The sequence below is a fragment of the Spermophilus citellus genome, assembly GCF_964194105.1.
Source record: "Spermophilus citellus genome assembly, chromosome: 5".
In the NCBI taxonomy this organism is placed as follows: domain Eukaryota; kingdom Metazoa; phylum Chordata; class Mammalia; order Rodentia; family Sciuridae; genus Spermophilus; species Spermophilus citellus.
Genome location: NC_138186.1, coordinates 9,062,767 through 9,087,040, shown reverse-complemented (window position 1 = coordinate 9,087,040; position 24,274 = coordinate 9,062,767). Strand labels below are relative to the sequence as shown.

Genomic DNA, 24,274 nt, shown 5'->3' with positions numbered 1-24,274 from the left:
TCTAAATACACAAACAGAGCAAGCAGCCCATGAAGAGGGTGCCGACTGTATACAACCTGAAAATTCTGACAGGACAACCATGCCATGGCCTGGTCACAGTCCCTGTCCTCAGTTTCTCCAGAGAAAGACAGGAAGCAGAGAAGTCCAGACCCACATGAGTCTTCCAAAGGAATAGTACACCTTATTTTCATGTCAAACCTGTGGATGAAATTGTGGTCCATGTAAGGACAGGCAGGTTAGCTGACTACCAATAACTGTTAATCAGGTTTTGAAGAATGTGAAGGTGGCTGAACACTTTGACAACAAGATCCCTTGGGAAATTACCTTGGGGTGGGGGGACACAAACATTCATTTCTTTGTTCTTTAAAGGGCACCTCTCCCTTAGATTTGCTGGACACAGGACTTCTCCAGAGCCTTTTTAAGTATGAGAGCTGAGTTTTCTGTTTATTCAGGCTGCCAAGCTGCTATTTACTACCCCACTCCTGCATGTTTTCATTCCAGGGAGTGTGATTGTTAATTTGTTATTGCGAGTTTCCTAAGGAGTCAAAACATCCAGGGAGAAGCTTGAACTACACACAGCAATAAAGGCTAGAAAATGCCTCAACAACATGGAAATGACTCAGTGCTGAAGAGATGGAGGCTTAAGGAACATTCTCCCATTCAAGTTAGCGTGAATGTGTTCAGAGGAAAGGAAAAAAAACAAAAACAGTCAATGCAGTTTTCACATCAGAAACCAAATTTTGAAAATCATCTTCTTTGAAATAGTTTGTAACTCTCCCTTTCTGGAACCTGCAAGGTCAAGCATCACTGGTACCCATGTGCTTATCTGGCCACTACCTACTTCTCCATTCTCTCCTCAGATGGTATTTATGCTCCGATAAGGGAATCAGCCTCAAACAGGGTGACTACATTTATTCCAACATTTCTTGCATCATTTAAAAATGGGGGAGGCCTTAGGTAAGTCTAACCGTTTATAAAAGAAGCCTCTCAGTAAGTACAGATCTTTTTAACGGGTTCAGAGTCAAGGACACAAGAAGCACCTGCATGTACAGGAATGATAGGTAAACACTTGCTAAACAGAAGCAGCTGAAGTTCCCTTTCCTATAGTAACCCACATACATTTTCCTTCCAGTCATAAAACAGAATTCGATCACCATATGAAAATGAAGCCCTGCGAAAGAGCTCCTTCATCTGGGAATGTTAAATAGTTAGGGGGTTCCCAGCTCTGCCCTCTAAGGTGAGGCGGTTCTCATACAAACCTCAGTGGACTGGTAAGCTAAAACACGTAGGTCCAAGCCCTCCTTGAGGATGAAGCCAATTATCATCTTTAAATGCAAATTAGTGAGACCTCCTGAACCTGATTATGGATGACACAGAATAACTTCTTAACAGGTCCTACCGCAGGTGGGTCTCCCATGAGTTCAAGCCACATATAGCGAAATTAGACACCGAACATGCTCCCTCCTTGAACTAGACAAGTATTATAAAAGCAATTTTTTTTTTAGAAAGTAATAACTGAAAAAAAAAGTGACTATTACCAAAAAAAAATCCTTCTCAATGAATTCTCGGCTCTGAGGGTTTAGTATGTTCAAAAATGGTGTAAACCTAAATAAGCGGCCAGATCTATTTTCTGTCCCCCAAGAAATTAAGGTAATTAAGTAAATCAGTAAATTCAAAACCTTTCGTAATTTAAAAAAATTTTTCAACTATAAGTAAATACAATACAATGAGATGCATTAAATGTGATAAAAGAGCAATTATTGGGGGATTTATATATAGTTATTAGGGGAAAGGAATAAAACACAAAATAATTCCAAATTGGCATTTCATGCTCAAAATACCATCCACTATCTCTTTCAATTTTCTTAATATTTTACACACACACACACACACACACACACAAACACAAACACACACACAGTAAACAGGGTTCAAACAAGAAATCTAATATAAGAAGCGATTATAAATCACATTTTAATAAATTGAGTTTTAAATCTCTTAATTACTTACAGAACATTTTGAAAATGATCAATAAATTACTTAATGGATAGACTAGGAGAGCTTATATAGTTATATATTAGATAATTCTATATCAATATGTTATACATAATATAATGCATGCAAGGCATCAATCCCGGGGCATTGTACATGTTAAGCACACACTCTCCTATTGAACCACACCCCAGTCCCACAAACAGAGATAACTTCCCCAATCCTAGATCTCCCTTCTTACCCACCCACAACTGCCAGCACCCATATGCCTGGAATCTTGCCCTAAATACTTCACAAATACATTGGAAAATGCCAATGGAGATTAATACCACAATAATAGTAGGTAGAGTGTCAAAAGCACTTACTGTGTGCCTGCACCCTTCTAAGAGTCTTATAGAGGTTGACCTATTTAGTCCTTATGTTGGTTACCATCTCCTCCGGGAGGAAGGCACTGGCATGCACAAGTGGTGGGGCTGGGTCTTGAACCACAGCCCTGGTACAAGGGGACTTGGCCAAGCAGCAGGTGGTGGGGCTGGGCCTTGAACCACAGCCCTGGTACACTCTGCCAGGGCAGACACAGTGCAAACCCCAGACACCAGCAGCACCTTCAGAACAGCATGGCACCCTCTTTCCCACTACCCCGTTTTGACAATTTTCAGTTCTTTTGACTATGTAATCCTAAAGGCTGTTAAGGATCCTTTTTAAATTTTGTTTTTTAAAATTTTTAATTGACATGGTTATTTTACATATTTGTGGAATACAGAGGTCTTTTCTCATCATATAACTGCTGAGGATTCTTAAGGTGCTGTCCCAACCCCAGGGCAGCTTCCAAAAGAGCTGACTCACAAGGAGGGTTCTTTGAGAACCGGGTGATCCCAATACCAGGGATTGCTGAGAAATCCTGGGACAAACCCGGCCACAGTGTGATAACAGCCTCTCTGGCAGCTAAGAATGGATTTTAAAAACATCCTCCTTTCTGTACAAAGTATCTGGTCACATAGTTTGTTATCAGCAGGACCAGGATTCAAAATTGTGACCTCTGTCTTTTCTCTCGAGTGCCCTATTCTCCCAAGGTATATATTTATGTGTCTTGCAAAGCAGCCAAATGGAAACTTCCAAAGGAGCCTCCTATGGGGCTAGTAGTGAATGAATAATGGCTAGATTGAGAAAGCAAAGAGAAAGTGAGTCATAGATATTGCGTTAAATATATAAGCTTTCTCTGGCTTTCTTTGAAATGTTTTCTAATCTAAACTCGGAGTTGTTGGCTTTGTATTTATTGCAGCTGGGACTCTGGAGCCAAGATCCAAATACCATTCAAAGCCTGTATTCTTTTGCTCAAATTTTAAGCACGGCAATCAATGTGCAGTACCTATGTAGGTCCTTTTGACAACAATGCAATTGAAATGAGGCAATAAGTGAAATGACTTAACCAGAGAGAAGTGGTTTAGCCCCATGTTGCAACCTAGCTAATCCTCAGGGAGGTCTCAGAGTGGGGGGACCTACTAGCAACTGGTTTACCAAGACCTCACAGCCCCACACTGTTGGTGTGGAGTTTGACTACCACTAACCAAAAAGTTCCTCCTTTCAACTATCAGAATCAATGGGCACATTTTATCTTCTCCTATGGATTCTGGCCCTCCCAACTGAGCCCTGACATATTAGAGAAGGAAAAAAGAGCTTTGAACATAAATCACACAGGGTATATATTTGGCACACGGTAGCAATGGCATAAATATTGTTGAACTTCCTCCCTTTCTCCCCAATGAGTGAAAAACCCCTTGGATCATCTCAAAGACTGAACAAGGCTAAAAAGATACTTTTTCAATGAGTAACTCAGAATTTCTTTTGCAAAATGAAATTCAGTGTCTGCATATGGAATGTAATTTGTTAGTGCTTGATTATAATTTAAATTGTGAAATTATAAATAAAAATCCCTTTACAGACAGAATTTCTAGAAAATGTATGAACACACATTGTCTAAAGTTAAAAAGTAAATCAATGAATATATAGAAAAGATATAATATAAACATTTATACTATAAACATAATATAAATTTTTATATTATATAAACGTAATATAATATAATATTTATGCACATATGAATACTTATATATATTTAAATTCTACAAACTGCAGTGAGATCACGCCTGCCTTAGGAGCCATGGGAGCCAGGACCCGTCACCATCAGCTCCTCCCATGAGCACATGAGAAAGGCATTCTCAGCCACAGCTCCTTCCTAATAAAACTTTCCTTCAAGTTCTCCCTTTGTTGTGAACTTCAGTCACTGCCTTCCCACTGGCTGTACACAACCGTACATATCTTTCAAAAGCTAATTGAAGCATAGAGAAGTTAAACATGATTTATTCAAGGTCAAATCTGAAGTCACTGGAAAAGCCATAAACACAGCCGTGCCTCCTCTCAGTGTTCTGGATGCTGGGCCAACCTGCAGGGCCAAGTGTTGACTTTTGATTGTTGTTTTCAAAATTTCCCTGGGGTATTTAAAAACAGCTCATGTGAACAAGATAGAGGGAAGACGTTTTTAACAAATTTTATTGACATTGCACAATTTCACATTCCTGGACGTAGCACAGGTGCCAATTAGTTTTTAACATATGCATTTAAAGTTCCCTCAAAGGCAACTGGATGCCTGACTCAGGCACCTATGAATGGAAAGGGGTTCAGTAGCCCACACTACACCTTATTTTTTCCTATTAAATGCAACTGAATCACAATGCATAGTAAGCAGTTTGTGCCAAAAGAAACATTCTGCGTGGCCCAGCTGCACGGAACTGCCCTAGACCCCATTCTAAGACCCACATGAACAGTGTCAGAGGAGGGGAAAAGAGGACCAGTTCAAGACGCAATCGGGGTAAAGAATACCAGAAGTGCTGAGCTCCGCTGAGAAATGAGGGCGCCAGAATTGTTAAAAAAAAAAAAATTCACAAGCATGTGCAGATTAGACAGATAACAAGAGGGATTTTTTTTTCTTTCTTTCTTATAAAAACAGAGGTCATTCCTCTTGCTTTCAGGAGGACCTTGAAAAACCACCCAGAACAGCCAAGAGCTGCAGAGCTTTGAGGGCCTGGCAAAGACAGCAGGAGAAACCTAATCCCAGCGTCCTCTGTACTTTTCTTTCTGTCCCACACTCAAAGACTACCTGATTAAACCAAGGGACATTTATTTTTCTGGTATCTCCATATCATGAAATCCTGTTGGCTGTTTTCTTCTCTGCCTCTGTCTCCCATCTACCCTCCACCCCACCTACACTGGCATATTCTCTGTGGTCAAAGAATCTGTTTCGGTATTAGTGTTCAATATACCAAATGTCAAGTAAACACTCTACACATTTCCTGTGCTATTTAAAGCATCCTAAGCAATTATTTGCTCTAAAGTATTAAACTGTAAATTTTCTTAGCTGGCGCCAATTCCTATAGCAATAGCTGTCACAGAACAGCACTCAGAATTCTCAAATGCAGGTTTTAAATCAGCAACACTCTTGGGGCTACATTTGCCAAGGTTTTCCTAGTTTCCATATTTTTATGGCATGTTTTTCAGACAACGGACAAACCGCAACAAAGTGTCATATGCAGCTCTTTTTATTCCCTTCTGGAAGCTTAATAGGCACACTGCTTCAACATCAATTCCTCTCTAAGCAGAAAGACATGAGGCAGAAGATAAAAATAGACATATACTCACACTTCAACCTCTCTGTGATACTACTTACTATTACAGGCCCAAATCACAAAAACATCACTGCATTTGATAAACTCCAGATCACAGAGCCAGCTCACCAAAGGGTCCCCCAACACCGGCTCTAGGAAGGGCACGGGCTATATTTGCACATAGGAATGCACACAGCACTAGAAAAATACTAGCAACCAAGGCACATACATGTGAATGTGGATGTTTAAATGACTCCACATACATTCATACACATAAGACTTTAAGTGCTTTTATGTTTAAATAGATCCAGTTCTCCTCCATCTTTTAAAATCCATGTATATTTTCATAATTATGTGGAAGTAATATAAAATAGACCTAACTTCCAAATAGCTTAGACTATTAAATTGCCTCCTCCTACTACACACTAATGTGGTCCTTGGAAAGACTTTCATACAACAGTACAATTTGCAACCAAAACAAAACAAACAAACAAAAAAAAAACTCTTATTAGAAAATTTAAAAAGCAGTGAATTATTTGAATATATTTTCCAACCGATGAAAGAATGCTATTATTCCTGCCAGGCCAGAATGCTTTTTGATTTTCACACACTCCACCAGGTATTACTACTTGCTGAAAGACTGCATTAAAATATTAAGGACAACAAGGTTATATCATCTTAATAGGTTCCATTCAGTGGCGTTCGATTGTGTTACCCAATGCTGTCGCATTGCTTATAAGAATACACTGTGTCCTTAAGTCACACTACTTAAAATCGTGTCTATAGAACTAATTCTGGTGGATCATGACCTGCCAAGCTTGTGAGAGGTCTATCAGCACCATAATAGAAAATCACATTTTATTTGAAATAGGATGTGTCTGTCCCCTTGAGTGAGGCAAAATCCCTGTGGCCTCACCAAGAACTCCCTGCACCAGCAGCCTCACAGCACCTTAACCACCAAGCCACATCCCCAGCCCTTTTTATTATTTTGTATTTAGAGACAGGGTCTCACTAAGTTGTTTAGGGCCTTGCTAAGTTGCTGAGGCTGGCTTTGAACTTGCAATCCTCCTGACTCAGCTTCCCAAACTGCTGGGATTACAGGCCTGTGCCACCACACCCAGCATCTTTTAAAAGATCTCCTCCACCTCCCCCCACCCCAAACCCTTGGTGACAAAAAAAAAAAAAAAAAAAAAAAAAAAAACAGGGAAGAGGTCTGAAAGATGACAAAATAGGAGAAGAGAGGAGAAAAAGAAAGGGAATGTATATATTGATCTGATTAGCATGCACTTTTGTTAAAGAGGTTCTTTTTTTTTTAAGAGAGAGAGAGAATTTTTTTATATTTATTTTTTAGTTTTCGGCGGACACAACATCTTTGTTGGTATGTGGTGCTGAGGATCGAACCCAGGCCGCACGCATGCCAGGCGAGCGCGCTACTGCTTGAGCAACATCCCCAGCCTGAAAGATGTTCTTAAATATAATTTTTCTAGTGGTTATGCGCACGTACGCCCATGTACGTGGTATTGGGAATTGAACCCAGGGGTGCTTTACCATTAAGCTACATGCCCAGCACTTTTATTTGATTTTATTTTGAGACAAGGTCGATAAGCTGCCCAGGCTGGCCTAGAACCTGTGATCTTCCGCCTCAGCCTCCTCCTGTGGCCCTGGGGTTCTAAGGTGAAAAGAAGACTGACAGATCAAGGGAGGGCTACACAGGGACATTCAGTTTGTGGTCATTCAAAACTCTGGGTGGAGAATTAAGGAAATGTTCACTGAATCTTTATTCTCCATAACTCACATTTATCTTGTGAGTCTGCTTTTGTACATACTCAATTTTTTTTAACTCAATATTTAGTAAAAACAGTTTTTGAAAACAATAGGGTAAGTCTTACAATGACACCAGGCGGTCAGTTCATAAAGAGCCTGGGGGCTGAGGTTAAAATGTCAAGAGTTGAGTCACAGGCCCAGCCCTTCCTGGCTCCGTGACCTTGGGCAAACTGCTAACCCAGTTACCTTATCTGTGAAGTGGAGATAATGACCAGCGATCTCGGCTTACTGTGAGGATTAAGTGATTAGTACAATGACCCACACATCTTAAATCCTCAGCAAGCCAGCCACTATCATTACTAAAAGTACAGTTCTAGGCACTATGACCTTTCTTAAGCATGCATGCTGTATACCTTGTGTTTTCAACCACAAATCGGGTAAGTAAATATTTGTTGGCAATGATCTATTCACAAAAGCATCAACCCAACCGTTAAATTCTGCATTTTTTTAAGGGAAACATCAGAAGTCAATGTCTAGAAGATGCTCGAATGGATAGAAGAGTTCCATGGGAACTATGTTGCATGGGAAATCTAACAGTTCCAAGGGAAAATGTGAAGAACTTGAGCCCTCAAGTGCCCTTTCTGGGGAATCACGTTGATACAGATAATGTCAGCTTGTCTTGGAAAAGACAGAATTTGTCTAAGAGCAGAATTCTGTCTTGGGATGGATGGCAAGCATGATCCAGCAGTAACCTAAACAAAAACATGTATCATCTACTCTTATGTGATCCAGAGCTCACAGAATATACATTAACTCCTAACATCATCCACTGACAGAGAGTAACAATGAGCAGTTATCTCTTGTTAAAATGTGTCCTTCAAATAACACAGGAAAGGAAGTCGCAGATGAGTTTGTTTGAAGCCATGAGCCACAAGTTATTCAACTCTCTGGTTCCCTCTAGCACACTAGCCTCCTCCCACATGGCAGGCTTACAAGAAATGAATAGGGCTGCATGTAAGAGGAGGAAGTTGGACCGAGAGATGTTTGGGGCCCTCCTGATTTTAAATTTCATGAATGACAAACTGCCTAGCTAACCAAGCTAATGGCAATAGCTACACTCAGGAATTCACTGAGACATTAACAATGAAATTGATTGAAGTCATTCCTCCTTCCTTAATTTCCATGAATGTGAGCATGGTCAATCCACAGCTCTTGATTTCAGTGCTTAATTCTATTATTAGAGCGTTAAGAATAGGCCTACCCTCTAAATCTCAGGAAACATAAAGAAACTGACAACCCGGAGAAACAGATACCTTTCAGAGCCAGAAGAATCAAAGGAAGACATTTCTTTTTCCTTCCCTGCCTCCCCCCACCCACCCCCATTAATAATTCCTAATCTCCCTTCAGTGTATTTATTGGGCATTAGTTATTATTTAATAGAACAGTTCTCCTGGGAGAGAGAAACCAACCTAAAATAAGCATTTTCTAAGGATAAGAAGAGATCACTGCAACAGAGAAAATACCAGAAGGCATAATCTTTCTATCACATAACAATTTGAATCTTATAAAACAAAAACATATTTTAAAGTCATATCCCAACTGTAAAACTGGCCAAAGTGAATAGATTTTATGAGACACTGATCACTGCTAAGAAAAAAAAAGTCCAAGTTGAAGAATAGGATTCCTCTCCAACCAGTCACTCACAATCTGAATCTGATGTATATTCTAGGCATAAATCCCCTCTCCAGGGAGCAGAAACTCCGAACCTGCCACATTCCAAGTTGGAAAGATTCGTCAGTATTCCGTGTCTATTAAGAACAGCTCCTGAAAGCCATTAGCAAAGGTAAGTTGTAAGTGGAGAATCAAAAGACAGAAAGACTTCAACATCACATTTTTCTAATGAAACACAGGCCAAGAGGAAAACTTCCAGCTCATGACAACAGCAAGAGCAAAATCATTGCTCCTTACAGAAACTGGCAAATAAAGAATACACAAAACACCTGGAGATGCCTTCCTGTTTCCTGGCCAGAGACTGTTTAAAAATAAGAGTAGCTAACAGTCAAATCTTCAGAGCAATGAATTACACGCAGACACACAGACCCCCTCACACAAGAGAGCAAGCCTGATGCTATTTAAACATCATGAGATATTTTCCTAACCAGGCACAGATGGATGTACGGACTTCTCTGCCAACCGCCGGGTTCAGAAAATTCCCTCTATTTTTAATTATTTGGTTCAGAGGACCCGTTTGTGATTAACTTCTGTGTTGGAGGGCTAAGCAAGCAAGGTTCCTGACCCAGAGCGAAGAACACAGAGAGAAGCTTAATTATTTTTAAACAGCTAGTGTAATATTATAAAGCATGTGTAGGGACAACTCATTTGTCAAAGACCCATTGGTCGCTGTTACAGTTGGAAGTTGTACAGTGGAGCAGGAGAACAGAAAAACCCCACAGAGGTTTAGTAATTACTGCGAGGTCGAAATGAAGTTCTTCATGACAACTAGATTTTCCTCCTCGGGAAATAACAATGGAACGAGAGATGGAGGAAGAAATCAATAGTGTGGTCAAGACTGGTCCCAGCACCAGGAGTTTCAGTTTTGAGCAGGAGCGGTGAATGGATGCCAGCAGCTTCAGCACAGGAAATGGACTGGGATGCAAGGAGAAGTTGGTCAGGAAACTCAAACCATAGCTTCAGAGTCACACGCTGGAATTGCTGAGCAAGATGAAATCCCAGAAGGAGGACAGAGAGAGAAACGATGGCCCAGCCATGAGAGGTAAGAAGAATGAACAGAATGGAACCTTCCTACATTTTTATGAGCTGGGAATCCTTTTTTTAAAGTAGTTTCCAAGTAAGAAAACAATAAACTCAAGTTGTGAATTATTATAAACAAGAAAGGAAATGAAACACAGGCACACCGGGCTGAAGCTTGAAGACAGAACGGGGATACAACCTAGCAGACCTTTATTCCCAGAGAAGCTTTCTCTTGATTGGCAACCGTAGAATGTTAAGATATTCTGCATTTAAGTCCTTAATGGCATTTGGGGAAATTCAGAGTCTACAGAACCACAGGCCACCGAGAGTCAAAATTTCAGGAGTAACAGTCAATGCTAAAAATGACACTTGCTATGAGTCCAGGATCAGTGCCAGGATGATTTGGGAGATTTAAAACACGCACAAAAAACAAAACAAAACAAAAAAACCCTACTTTTTCTTCCAGAGGTTCAGAATGGAGAACCGAATCACAATACCCCTTGCAGGGGGCCTTAATTCTGAAGTTCAGCTCCTTAAGCCATGAACGCTGGCCACTGACTCTTGGCTGAGTTGGTTGACATGGCAAGACCCTTAGAAGGACATTCATATTTGTGGATAATTAAGAAATTTCAGTAATTGGAAGCAATTCTAGAAGCCCTTGTGAGATGAAGAAAAAAGATAATCTGTTCCAGAGAGACCAAAATAAAGTTGAATATATATCATATATATGGATATATATGGATATATAATTTTTTCCTCTTCTATTATGCAAATAGGTGAATTATGTGTATGGGTGTGTGTTGGCAAAAGACTAGAATATTTTTTTAAAGAACTCGTTTTTTAAAAAGCACATCTACAACTCCCAGTATTTATAGCTGCAAATGGCTTCATATTCCCCACCTGGTATTACTGCAGGCTCTGGCCATGGCTTAGAAATGTTTATATTTCATTTAGAAATGTTTCTATTTGCTGTAACACTTGCCATCGTAATAGGATCTGACCTGTGTCTTTGTCAATAAAACAATCCTAGAAGATATGTAAACAGGAATTCAATTTTCTTTAAGTCCCAAAATTCAAAAATATGGTTGTCAGAACAAGGGTTGCTTTCTGTGGACTCCTCTAGTTAAATGAAAGCCATTCAACTTGAATCAATTGCTGCCTCCTTTCTCCAATACACAGCAGATTTATATTTCAGAAGGTTTTTGACAGAGAACAAAATGTTACTGAAATATCTCCTCCATTCCTTTTGGTCCTACATAACATTCCACGGCTGAACTCCCAACAAGGGGCATAGATTTGTCAGCTTCTGTTTCTACTTGTTCTATTCTAGTTTGTCTCTGTTGCAAATTTTCTGTTTTGACCCTTTCCTGACAAAACATGAATATATACACCTTTTGGTTGTCTTACAACTTGCAATGAAGAAAAACAAAACTTTGCATTTTTTATTCTGTACCACCTTTAAGCACCCATAACTTTTTAAAATAAGCCCTGCTATTTAAATCAGCAATAGAACATTTTTTAAAAAAAATGTCTGCTTATGTAAACACGAGAAATCCGGGGAGAGAATGCTTCCAATCCAACAATCCACACATTCCTACACAAAACCAATCACTGGCATATTTAAAAGCTTGATCTGTGGGGAGAGACAGGCTAGAACTAGCAGGAACAAGCCTGTGCAAGGTGAATTTATCTTCCACTCCCTCTACTGCAGGTCACCTCAGGATATGGCCCTGGGTAACCGCCAAGATGGAAAGAATGGATGGATGCCTTGTTTCTAGTGGACTGGTGCAGAGACTCCCCAAGAGCTCAAGAAGGAAGCATGCTCTGCCCGTGACAAGCGCAGGGTGGCTGTAAGCTGATCAAGCAGCACATTTAACAGCAGCTTCCTGGCCATTAGTGACTAAGCCTGCACCAGCTCAGAACCGGTCCAAAACAGGCTTCTGACCAGGAGACAGCTAAAACACTAGCTCTCAGGGACGAGGTCCAAAAGGAGGTCTCGGAAGCTGGGTGTCATCCACTAGGGTAGCCCAGAATAAATGGTGATACAGTTTGCCTCCTGGAAAGTTCATTAAGACTTGGAACAGCAAAGACACCAAATCCGAAGGGCTTCCAACGAAGATCTTGGGGCAAGAAGAGATGTCCACCAGCACTTTCGGTCTGGGACCTGTTAGAGAGAAACATCCTTAGCTACTCCATTGCCAAACAAAACTCCCCGCTGGGCTGACTGTCCTTGATGGCTGGGAGCAAGCTGAAAAGAGATGGAGAGGGGATGCCTAAGAGAGAGAGAGAGAGGGAGACAGAGAGATCGCCTTGGTCTCCTTTGCAACATTGCTCATGAGGATATCAGGTAAGCCTGGCTTCTTCGGTCAACACCAAAAGTGAATCAGAGGCCAACTATTTCTGCAACTAACAGCATGGTCACCAGGCAGCTGATTACTTCTGCAAAGAAGGAAGATGCTTCTCAACAGTTCTAGACTCTGGTATCAAGGGCTGAACAGTGTTTTCCCAAAATGAACCACTCAATGTGGAAGAGCAGTAGATACTTAACTATCAGGGCAGCCATTCATGTTCTCTGCAGATGTGAATGCTCTGCGCTATCCCCTGCTGCCCAGTGGTTGGAAGGCTGGCTCCCAGCTTCCTCTACCCACCACTTCCCTAGCATCCAGCAGGAAAGCAAGGAGGATGAGACAGATAGGGAACTGACCTGACTATCTTCCCACCCTCAATTGGCAAGGACTTCTCCGAGAAGATGGCATCTGATTTCAAGATTCCATATACAAGATCAATTTAGTTTCCTGACATTTCTGACCTTGCTGACATGGGTGCATTAAAGGAAATAAAGCTCTAAGAAGTGCAACCTTAAAGGTACAGTGGCTGCTGCGAAAGGAGACTCACTCTCCACCCACCCTTCACATTTAGTTGTAAGCACTCCAAACCCATCTAACATCCAAACTTATAATGAAATGTGTCCAGGGTAACCATGAATGGCTTACACCAAGAGGCTGGACCCCTGTATTTCTTCATCATTCCAGGCCAAGATGAAAATTGCCCTGTTGAGCCAGTTTAAAAACACAAAGACAAGGTTTTTGTTTGTTTTCTCTTTATGAACCCAGAGATACCACTGGAGACATTCCTGGAGTATGTGGACTGTCCAGGAGATGGGAAAGAGATAAATGACGAGTCAGAAAGCCAGGGTGACAGTACTGATGATCTAGCCACTGGGACCCAGTAACTCAGTCTCAGAACTCCTAGGTTCTATTTTCTCTTAGAAAATGAGGAGGCTACGCCCTACGCACAGAGTCTCTATGACTATCCACTGAAACGATTTGGCAGGCACTTGAATTCTGAGAGGTGCTATTATCAGTCGAGGCGGGCCCATGACACACTAGTCGCTGCACATGGTCTAGATGACTGTGGTGTTTAAGGCTGTAGTTACTAAATCAGAGGCTCAGGCTGCAAAACGCAATCACGAGACAAGGGTAGTTTTGACTAGTCCTCTAAGAGAAACAGGAAACAGGGGACTTTCATCCCAGTGGAGTCTTTGAAGACCCTGGACATTTAAAATGGGAAAGTTAAAAAAAATTTTTTTTCTTTTCTTTTTTTTTTTTTTTAACAAAATCATTTCCTGAGACTTCAGGGCCAAGAGTTGACTTCAGTGCACCACTTAGAGAAAGAAACTTTGAGATTAGTCAGGTCACCAAATGTTCTCTGCCCAGCAGGATAGCAAACAGCCAGTGTTTGTTCATTTCCATAGATTAATGGCCCTCTCTCCAGGGTTCAAAGACATGTGAAGTGTGAATTCCAGAGTCTTGTCTGGGGAGGGCCCTGAAACTACTGGTAAGACCCCATTCAAGGTCACTTCCTTTCAGTGTTGCTGATTGCTCATGTGTGCCTATGCTAATCTAGAGGATGATTGAAATAGATCTACAGTTTCTGGGAGGGAAAAAAAACCCATATCTTCCTCCTTTTAAATCTGTTTATTCAGACTGTTAAAATAGTACTGTTCGTGGATGATGCTGAGATGGGAAAAAAATACAACTTGTTCTTTCTGAAGAGTAGAGAAAGGTACAAAGGGTTAGAGAGACTTAAATAGAACAGGGAAGACAAAATAAAACACCAAAATTTGGGCTTAGAGGCTATCACCATATGTCCTTCAGATGCCATGGAAAGCCAGGTTTTAGGGAAGGAGGATTTAAAATAAACAAACAGAACCTCTTTGCCAGTGTCAATACGGTCATCGATAAACTTGTTTCATATACCTATGACGATTCAGAAACAGAAAAAAGAAGCCAAACTAAACTGCTATCTTCTGGAGAGTATCAGACCAGGCACCAGGAGGCAGCATCCAAGGGAAAAGGCTTGTTCCCATGTCCCACCCCATGTCCCAGGTAAAGGGTGTCTCCCCAGGAGTCCCAGGGTGGGGTTGTGGGGACCCAGGAGGCTACAGGGGTGAGGCAGAGATGGAGCCTGGGAAAGGGGAAGAGAAAGCCAAACAAAATTCACGCCACCTCCTTTCTTCCTGCCACTTGGAACCTTCCAGAGCACAAGGAGATGGAAAGGACTGTCGAGCACTTCCCCCAGGATGCTGCAGCCAAGGAGGGAACAGGGCCTCGGTTTCTTCATGTCCCACTGCTGTTTCCACACCTGCTGAACCTCCAACAGGGTCCAACATATGGTCCCTCACACCAGCCACCACAACTGGACACCCCTTACCTGCCCAAGGTGTCCTCCAATGGGACAACTCCCACACAAACCCACAGCAGACAGAGAGGTGGCTGGTCAGTCCCATTCCTTATGGGCAGTGTCATGCAGAGCAGAGGTTTGGGTCCCCTACCCCTTTCCTAGGGTTCCCTTTCCCACGTGGTACTTCACCCATACCTCAGCAGCCTGGTTCAGAACCCTTCCTTTCTTCCAAACAAAATGACCTTATGGTATAGTTATCTCCCCAGGAATTTTCTCCTGAGTGGAAGGGTAGGGTCTCAGGAGAACTTCAGGAGACCGCTCAAGGTCAGAGAACAGATTTTAGAAATGAAAACCTCAAATTCATTCATTCATCCAACATGGTAAGCTGGGCTTCTAAGAATCATCACACAACTGAAATTCAACAGGATTTTTTTCAATATGAAGATAGTTTTAGATGATCAAAAACAAAGCCATTTTTTTCCCTGCATTGAACTTCAGCAATAGCAGTGTCTCTGTGGTCATGTGTGTAGCATGATAAAATCCAGCATTCCATTGCAGACAGCTTTTGTCCAACAAAATTCATCCCTGGGCCTCTCTTTACCTGAGCACAGCTTTTTCAACATTTCCATCACTTTTATAACACACGGTCATGGTACACGAAGCCACTCCAACAAGCATGTCATTTCTCATTCCTCCATGGTGGTCCACTAGACCTCACAGGGATCCCAGGCCACAACTGCGTAAGTCATAGGCAATATCATTAGAGGGGCTCCCACCGAATCTGTAAGCCGAAATTCTGCATGCAAGGGAAATGCCCGTATTTATTGCAGTCTGACCGTAAGCCAAATGCTGAGAAGAGCAGCAACAGGGAAGAGACCCTCCTATCACTGAGCTGGGCAAAGGCTTCATAAAGAAGTTACGGAAGGGGACAATGGGGACCATGGGAGTCTGGAACTGGCTGCAAGTAATGGAGCCCAAGGAGGGGACTCTAAGCTGAGACTTAAGAAGCAGGGAGAGGAAGGGGACACGGCACATCTAAAAGCTGGGACACAAGAGAATATGGCACTTCACAGAGGAAATAATGACGGAGGTGGAGTGGATACAGGGCAATGCACATGACAGGGCTGGAGTGATAGCAAAGTCCCCCCAAACAGGGAGCCAGGTTAAGGACTGGGCCATTAAAAACCAGGGCAGGAAGTAGGGAGGACCCAGGTGGAAACGTATTTCTGATATTCAGAAATGTTCATTCTGGCTTCAGAGAGGGGATGGGGTTGAACCAGGACAGGGTACCTACAGAGAGACCATGGAGGAGGCAGGTACGGCACATGCCAAGCCACCCTGCCTGGCTCAGCCACGAGCCCAAGTTAAGACTTTGAAACCAGGCTTCCCCCAAACTTGATGCCCAGGAAAGGGCTCCCAACCTCCTGCCCAAGAGCCCTCTCCAGGGATGAGGTGCACCAGGGTGAGGAGTGGGGTTGTATCACCCTGCATCACCCTCTTTGACCCAACATGGAAGGAAACCAAAGCCAAGCAGCTTGTCCCTCCGCAGGGCCCCCCTGTGGGGAGTGGGACTGTGTGAAGAAGTGAAGCCTCCCACCCAGGGTCCTTGGAGTGAGTGAAGGCTGACACCAAGGCTTTGAAATTCGCGCCCAACATGACAGACTTCTCCCAGGGGAAAGGAGGCTGCCAAACACCGTTCCCTGGGCAGGACTCCCTGGGATACAGGGACTCGGAGTGGAGGGCAGAGAACCCCAGGGCTGGACAGAGGAGATGGACAGCCAGGGAGCTGGCTCAGGGGGGTAAGGGTCAAAGAGTGAAGAGCAGATGGGAGGAGGAGAAGACGGAGGACAGAAGGATTCCCAGGAGATCTGCTCTCAGCAAAGCCAACCTGCTAGGCCACCTAGTAAAGAACCTGGAGACGGTCCTTCTACTCCTTCCTTCCAGGGTGGCCCAGCATACAATCTCAAGAGAAGAGAGATCCCTCACCTAAAAACCTGAACTTTCATCCAACAAAAAGTTTTATTGAAACTTAAAAAAGAAAAAAAAAAAAAAACAGACCACAAAAATAGCAGCAGCAAATACAACTTTACAAAAAGATTAATATCTAGAACACATAAAGAGTTCAATATACATAGATTAGAAAACATCAAGACTCTCATTTGCTAATTGTGAAGAGGACAATTAGTAAATAAACAGAGATGCAAATGTTCTATCTCTGAAAGGGATCAAAGGAATGCAAATCTCAAAACCAAGGAGCGTATTAAATTAGCCACAAAAAAAAAAGATAAATCCTACAATTAATCAGGTTGAAGCAAGACAAGTTTCTATATCATTAGTAACAATGTAAATTGGTAGAGGCCTTTTAGAAAGCAATTCAGAGCAAACTCCTCTAACTCAGGAATACAGCATTCTGCAGTCAGCTCACCCTACATAACACCTGGGTGAACACACCCACAGCCTTGGAACAGTAAGCAGTAAATCAAATGCCAAAACAATGTGGAACTGAAGACAGAACAACTTGATAGAATCTTTGAAGAGATCGTTTGAATGTCAAACATATTAGTTTAGGTGGCAAATGAAAACGTTTATGGGAAGTGGGAAAAAAGCAAAACTGAAAGATAAAAGAAAAAAAAAGATATGTTTCAAATTGTCAAGAACTATAAGACAACCAAGTAAAGTGAGCAAGACTTCTGGATCGGATTGGAAGACTCAAAGGGAACTTTGGTTCTGGTTGGCTTCCCTTGGTCATTATAAAGTTTGGGGAATCAATGTTAGACATTAGTAGTTCTATCAATCCTGGGGTGGCAAACACCCTTTTCTGTGAAGTAGATGGACTTTGCAGAGGCTGTCATATCCTGATCCTTTCCAAGGCTTCAAGGTGTATTTGGGATCCAAACCGTGCCACCATGACCAGCTACTCTCATGCTACCAACAGGGCTCCATCCTTTGTTTTTGCTGGGTTTCCTCCCAGCCCTCAAATGCTGTGGCTTCTCCTTCCATCCTGTAAGTGCACTTGTTTTCATTGTTAGAGAGGTCCCACCCTCTGCGACACCCACACTGAGCACACAGGTCATCATTCCAACCATCCTGTAAGACAGGTGTCATCACCCTCCTTTAACAGACGAGAAAGCTGAGGACCGCAGATTCCAGAAACATGACCAAGGCCACACAGCTAAGGAGCCAGAGCTGGATTTCAAGCCCCAGTCCCCTCTGATTTCAAACCCTTCACTTTTCCTCACCATTAAATACCGGCTATGCCCCTTCTCTACCTACGAAACAAAGTAAGACGACCAAACAACACAAGTCAAAAGAACTCTCAAATGTCACCTCTTCTGTTTGCACTAGCTGCCTGAAGAAACTATTAATAATTACAATGAATCAAGAGGCATCAGTAAAGCTGCTTATAAATTAACCAAAAAGAACAGATAACACTGCACACACTAATTGGAAAAGTTGATGCAGAAGAGAAAGGGTATTACCCAGAGACGAAAACCTGCACCTGCAGGTAAAACCAAATGACATCGAAAGGATTTCTACTTACAAATTAAAAGCAGAGTATGGCCCTTGATACCACTGCATGGAAGAGCTGAGCTTCTGCACTGCTCTTGCAAAAAATAATTCCACAATTAGCTGAAAGATTCTTTCCAGTTACGACGCATTCCACCTCCAAAAATAGCTGTTGTTTGGGGCAGGGCAGAGAGAAGAGCAAGAAGAGGCAGAGGAAGTATTTAGGTAGGAAACTAATAGAGATGGGCTGATAAATGATTTTAGGCACCACTTACGACTTACTCTCTAAATAATGACACAATAAGAGCTAAAGTATAAAGTCTAATTAACTACAAAACCTCACAAAGTCAAACAAGAGCAAAAGATGTTTGACAGAAGCCAAGGTCTTGGGGGAGCGGAGAGGAAAAATCACAATAAAAATCTATTCAAGGAACTGTAAAATGTCACAGGCAGAAGGAGCCCAAGAGATTCTTTCTTGCAACCTCCGTATTTTCTGCAGATTGGAAACTGAGGCTCAGCAAGGTCAGGGTGGGCAGCCCAAGTAACCTGGGCTGTAAATTGTCAGTCAACTGCTTTCTTCTCAACCGCACTCTCTCGGCAGCAGAGTCGAGAGCTACTCCATTTCGAAGCATATTTTTAAAAGAGCATTAAACATTCTAGAAAGATTAAATTCCTTTTTAATAATTTTCCAATGCACGGGGGTACATGTCTGGAAAGAGGCCTGCTTTTGATTCCCCTTGGAAAATTGTACACTGCTCTGTGTTGAACCCAGTACTGAGTGAAATATTAACAGGCCACATAATGGTCCCAGTGTTTCTTTGGGAAAGTGCAACAGAATTCCAGAAACACGTCCCCCAGGCCGACGATGGTATTTCTGGAGCCCACGGTAAACTCCATCCTCGGCTCAACAAGCCCATCACTGTTAAGTAACTCATCAGAAAATAAAGAGGGAATTACCAAGGGGGAATCGCCAAGCAATTAGTTCTCTGAAGCAGATGACACACAACTGTTGTAGGGAGGAGCTTCCCGGCTAGTCATATGTCAGAGTCAGAGTCTACTAATCGGTAAATAAAAATTCATCACATATGATTACAGCTGTGATGTCGACTGGAGCTGCCAGGCAAGCCCACGGGAGTGAATCTCAAGGCCTCTTCCATTCCCAGTGTCTGTGAAGGGAGAGGCTCTGCAGGTAAATACAAAAAAATAAATAAAGAAAGAAAGAAAACAGAAAAAACCCGAAAAGCAACAACAGCGAAATTGACATCAGAAAGTCAATCTGGGGTTCCCTGTGCTAGCTGAGGAACATGACCTTTCTTCCTCTGGACTGGACATGAACTGGCTAAGATCCCTTCACTGGTCCAGGGAAGGGGAGAAAATGAGGCACTGGGAGAGGCAGGCCGGGGCGATGGACGATCTGCGCTTCCCAGGGCCACCCCACTGCAGCCTGAGCTCCCTCCACTGCGCGTCTTCCTCTCTGAGCCTGCAGTGAGGGCCACACCACCACCCAGCACAGCACACTGGAGAGAGAAAGAGTTCCTGTCTGCCAAATCTTGCACGCTGAGCGGTGACCCAGAGAAGCTCTTTTAAAAGTCAAAAGTTCATCGTCTCCCTGGGACTCTGGATGCCAAGCAACATCTGGAGCCAACTTAAGCCAATCCTCTGAAACAGATAAGCATATTGCCTGTGTCATCGTTTTCTCCAATTAATAATTACTGAAAGTGCATAGGAATCTCAGGGAGGAATGAGGAAGAGGGAAAGAAATGGAGGAGACTCTACATGACAGCCTGTATCCGAAAGCCTGTGGGTGACTCTGGGTGGACAGGCAGGCAGGCCTAGAAGTGGGAAGCTCCTGGCCCAGGAACCCTTCCCCGAGCCTGACCTCTGGAGAGCACACTAGTCCTGGGTTACGCTTCTCTAAATCTTACTCCTGGCAGGCCCTGCCTTGTGTATCTGCCTGTAAGCTTCTTATAGACAGGCTCAGAGCTTGGGAGATAATCTATACCCAAAATCAAGAGGGAAACTGGGATCCGAGCATGACCATAATCACTTCACTCCTGGGCCAACATGGGCAAGTTACTCACCCTCTCTGTGCTAGTTTTCTCATCTGTGAAATGAGGATTACCAGAGTGCCCATAAGAAAGGGCTACAGTGATGATTCCGTGGGTGACTATTCAGAGTAATAATCGTGAACAACTGATCATCTCTGCATTCTCTTTCTTCTAATCCTCCTCTCTGAAGAAAGGTAAATCACTGCCTTGACTCTAAGCATCAGCAGATGGTACAGAAACCCACCTTAATAACTGAGGCCAAAAAAAAAAAAAAAAAATCTTAGCTAACCCTCAAGTTGGCCCTAACTACAGGAACACAGACTGCTCCCTAGCACCCATGGAACCAGATCCTTCCAGCCTTCCCTCCCCTATTAGACTAGCTTTCTCCCCAAAACTAAGTCTCACCCATTCTGTATTTCCTTACCTTCTACAAAGTATAAATTAAAAAGCCACACTGTTCAAAGAGCCATGTCTAGAAGTTTGGTGTCTCTACCTCCCTCCCCTCTTTATACATATACATATATATATATATATATATATATATATATATATATATATTTAAAGTCTGCAGAAAGCCTCTGGTAAGTCCTCTAACGTCCAAAACACACCCATATTAATGGGATTTATCAAAGTACCGTAAACGAATTGCCACAAACGAACAATTGCTACAGAGTCAAGCTGTCTACAGCACAATGTCATTTACGCACATCACAGGAGATGAGTGAACCCACGGTGCAGAAGATCAAAGGAAACCCTGGGACTGTTGTCTCTACGTACAGGGCACCACTGAAAATCTTCTTCATGAAACTGTTTAGGGGGAAATAGAAGAATCATTTATTTAAATGAAAACTCCCGCATGTGCTGAATTTCAAAAGCTGCGCGCATTTTCACACACTCGCATCTTAGACGCAGCTGAAATTACTTCCAGTTCCTATTTTTTGAAGGTCTTACAGGAATAAAGGTCTTGCTGAGATTTCATTGAGTGGCAGTTCAGCTCTTGGTTTCCAAGGTGCCCAAGCTTTGGGGGGAGGGAGGGAATCCCCATGATGCACCCACACAGCATCCGGGCTCCTCCGCCTCACCCTCTTCACCCCAGGTCCTGAAGAGGAGGCTCAGGTGGGCCGTGCCCTCCAACATCCCAGCCACCCTTCCCTCCACGCATCCTAGGTCACCGCCTGTCAGCCCTGAAATGCAGTCCTCTCCCACCTGGGTCCAGCTCTTTGCCAGACACAGGAACTCAAAGCCCAATTTCCATGATCACTTTTATTCCAATGACTCCTCCAAATTGACTGCAACCATTTTATTCCCACCCTCCCTACTGTCTGCCTGGCTCCAGAAACTCAGATATAGGCCAGCACCTGTATTTCCTCCAGGGTGGCCTGGTCAGTAACATACTGAGCACTTGCTGGTGACTTGCTGGCTGTCCTTGGGCTCCATCCATCGCCTCCCACACCAATGCAATCCAGCCCCCAGAGATCAGCTCCAGTGACCCTCCTCTGCAGCCCTCCCTGGTCCCTCTTCTGAATTCCTCCCCTGTTAGACGTCCCCAGAAAGTGCAACCCACCCGCTTCTGCCTTGGGTTCGTTATTTCAGAACATTCCCTCTTTCCCCTGCCTGGCCATGAAGATGATAACCTCCTTCCGGCAGCTCTTACTCATTTCCATTTCTACAGCACGGTGAAGTCATTTAAAACACACACACACACACAATATGAATAAATGAATGAATCATTTCTTTACATAGATAGTAACTGTGAACTAGTTAGGTCATAACTTGCTATAGCTATATCATATTTATAAAATGACTAGAACCAGAAATAATTGTAATCCAGGCTTTCATTTAAAAAAAGAAAAAAACTTAATGAACATAACTGAGTACAACATGAATGATACTGTTCCCCTGCCCACATTTAGTCATCTGTCACGAGGACTGTAATGAGGCCATTATTTATGCCAAATGTTTAGATAATGCGTATAAGCTTCCTTTACATGCAATCACAGAAAATGTCAGCTGCTAAAAATTCAAGGTGACTTTGCACTATTTTGTCAGCAATACAATATGAGTATTCATAAGACGGACTTGCTTATTAGACTAGAAACATGTGAGTCTCTTCTCCAAGAGCTGCACGTGACCCAAAGGTAGGAATTCTTGCTGGTTTCTTCACAATAAAATTCTTGAGATACTTTTTTTATGACCAACGACTCTCTTTATAAATACCACAGGTTAAAAAAATCATTGCATATGTATTCACCCTATATGCAACTGAGCCAGATTCCCCCAAAACTGCAATGTGAGGATTTTCCTCCTGGCATCTGACTGCTAAATGGGGACACCACTGAGCAGGAAATCAACAGGAAGGCACCCACCCTTCCCATTAGCTGACACCTGTAGCCCTTAAGAAGCTTATCCCTGCAGTTACTCTACATTATTCTCTTTCCATTTAAAGAGCACCTCTCTAATCCACAGCCCATAAAATGTAATAAACCTAGTTCCATAATTCACAAGAATACAATGTCGGTGACAGCTCCCTCTCTCCTCCATCTTGTCCCCCAGAGGACTCTGCCAGCTCCCCTTTTTGAGGCTTAGTGCTTATGTCACTCAGGGCTGTGTTTTCACTCAGACCACAAATAACCATTTATGCCCACAATTCATCAGTTCATCTTATAGCAAAAAAAAAAAAAAATCGTAATTAAAAAAAAGCAAAAACATGCATATACATCCTACCACAGTAAGGGAGTGGTGAAATCCAGAATTTACAATTTAGAAAAAAAAAAAACAGAAGGCACACTGGCTTTGCAGAGTTGCAAATGTCCACAGGGTTGGTCCAAAGACCAAGGTCTAGGTATATTTACCTGTTCCTGGTCATGTATGGTCTGAAAAAACAAGCCCAGTATAAGCACCCTGCCCAGAGACAAGTTACCTGCTCACAGTGGAGGCTGATGTTAACAGTCCCGAGCCACTGGCCAAGCACCACTCCACCCACAGTACATCCATCATTTCCTCCATCCTCCTGGCAGCCCTGTGTGCTGTCTGCATCTTACTCACAAGGAAACTGAGGTATGGGAATGATGCAGGACTGGTGGAGGTCAGAGCAGGGCCTCCCAATTTTAAGCCCAGATGGGCTACTTCCAGAGCTCTGGGCTCTGAGAGGCCATGGAATTCATAAGTAACTTAACTGATTTTAAGAGTAGAGAAGGAGAAATGGGGTGAATCATTCTCAAAATGAACATTCTCGAAAAGCAAATACCCACCTCTGGGCAAATGTGAGGTTTGGTAAAAGTAGACAGTGCTTCTCACCAACTAAGGAAACAGACCGTTCCCAAACCCATGCAGCATCAACACCTGGAAGAGTAATGAGTTCAGGGAACCAGCAGGGAACATTTTGACTCAGGAGTTCCAGGGTGGAGCCCCAACTTCTCCCTAGGTGATTCTGCTGCCTATCCAGGCTTGGGAACCTCTGATCTAGCCTATTTCCACAGATTCCAACAGGACTGCTCCCAAGGCAAATAGAAATTGATCTCCTATTTTCTATTTCACAATCTCTCTGGGTTGCGTACACCTCTGTTGGCCATCTCCTGTTACCCCATGTCCCAGCTAGCTCTGGATTTCATTCATGGCCATACCCTCTAGTTTTCTCCTTAACGAGAACCATGAGTCATCAGCCCTCACATAACAACACTCTGTGCTGCATGAACCTCCAGGCCAAAAGAATTTACTGTATGTGAGGAAATCAGGAAGTTGTAAAATCCAAACAGTCACAAAGAAATTCAAGATGCAAAAAATAGTAGTTGCCAATGATCAAGCAACCAGTTCTGGTTTCCCCTACATCCGGATTCTAATACAACCAAAACCTAAAATGTGAAAACT

The 24,274-nt window shown here is 42.8% G+C and overlaps 1 protein-coding gene across 11 annotated transcripts in view; it reads right to left on the bottom strand.

Annotated features, from left to right (window-relative positions):
• Nucleotides 1–24,274, bottom strand: part of ATXN1 (ataxin 1) — a 385,115-nt gene that overhangs the window by 352,296 nt on the left and 8,545 nt on the right. Inside the window, exon 1 of one of the 11 annotated variants that reach the window (XM_081294756.1) lies at nt 18,394–18,412. The exons of 9 other annotated variants lie outside the window; for them this stretch is intronic. The gene's annotated coding sequence lies outside the window, so the exon portion shown is untranslated. Of the gene's footprint in view, nt 1–8,840; nt 12,334–18,393; nt 18,413–24,274 lie in introns of those variants that run through there. One more of the 11 variants, XR_014022039.1, reaches the window with a different exon arrangement.